Raw genomic sequence first — 1,221 nt, forward strand, 5'->3', positions numbered from 1 at the left:
CCGGTAGGAATTAATTCTCAATGAGCGTGTATTACCTCACACGAATTAACTAGGGGATTTAATGAAATTGTGGTAACTAAATGCAACGGATGTCCATGACCTCTGACGAGCATCAGTTGCGTAAATGACTTTCCACCGATGCATTGTTATGCAATTTCAATCGTTTGGAAAAATCGGGTGAATCGAGTGATCACTTTCACGAGGTCATGCGCAACTGGGTGACCTTGTGGTGGTGATTTTTTTTTTCTTTCAATTGGTGCAGTTGAAAGTTGGCAGATGGAGATTAAGAATGACGGGGCAATTGCATTTTCAGTCGGTTATCCTTCGAATACATTTCCAGCTGGGCGGGTTGATTTTGTAATTCGATGATTACTACAATGTTGAGTTCCATTGGAGCAAGAGTCCCTGGTATTTATGATAAATGGCCCAAATTATTGGACCACTTCAGGGACTGAAAAATACTCTCGATAACACGTGGTTATGAGGGGACCATGCCCTTGGAGAAATTTCCAACGAAATTTCTATAATCTGACGTACCACATATGTCACATATTTTATAATCGAATTATTTTTTGATCGAGTCATGTTGGAATAATCATTTAGATGATTGATCTACACTCTCCTTGATTATGTACTTTATATTGAACATGTTTTATGGCGATATCGCATTCAGTATTTTCTTTTTCAATTCCACTTCTTACTTTTGAATTCGGGTTTCGTTCAACGCGATTTCACCTTCTGCCTTACATAAAATCCCATTTATATCCATTACCCCCTCTCAAGTCTAAATTCGAGAATAATTACTATCAATTGACTCTCAATGGCCTCCAATTATCTGATCGTTACCCAGCTGATTAAAAAGAATCCTCGAACAGGATTTTTTTTTTCTTAACTGTATTTTTTATAACTCTATACAATATTAATAGAGACCACATCCATATATGTATAATCGAAACAATTGGATAATTGCATATATTTACTATAAATATAGCTATTGTTACTGATAAATTATTAGTTAATAATTATAATGTCTCGAATAAACTCTTCTGATAATTATGCATTTCTTCCGAATTTTATTTTCTTGAGAGAAAAATTTCTGTCAATTCTGCAATGTTAACAATCATTGAGAAATCACGTTCAAGATCGCAATTAAAGTCATTAAACCCATTATTAATTGGGCTATTAAATAATAACACAATGTAAAAACGTATTATTTTTTCT

Source organism: Fopius arisanus, unplaced genomic scaffold (assembly GCF_000806365.1).
Source record: "Fopius arisanus strain USDA-PBARC FA_bdor unplaced genomic scaffold, ASM80636v1 scaffold00078, whole genome shotgun sequence".
Lineage (NCBI taxonomy): Eukaryota > Metazoa > Arthropoda > Insecta > Hymenoptera > Braconidae > Fopius > Fopius arisanus.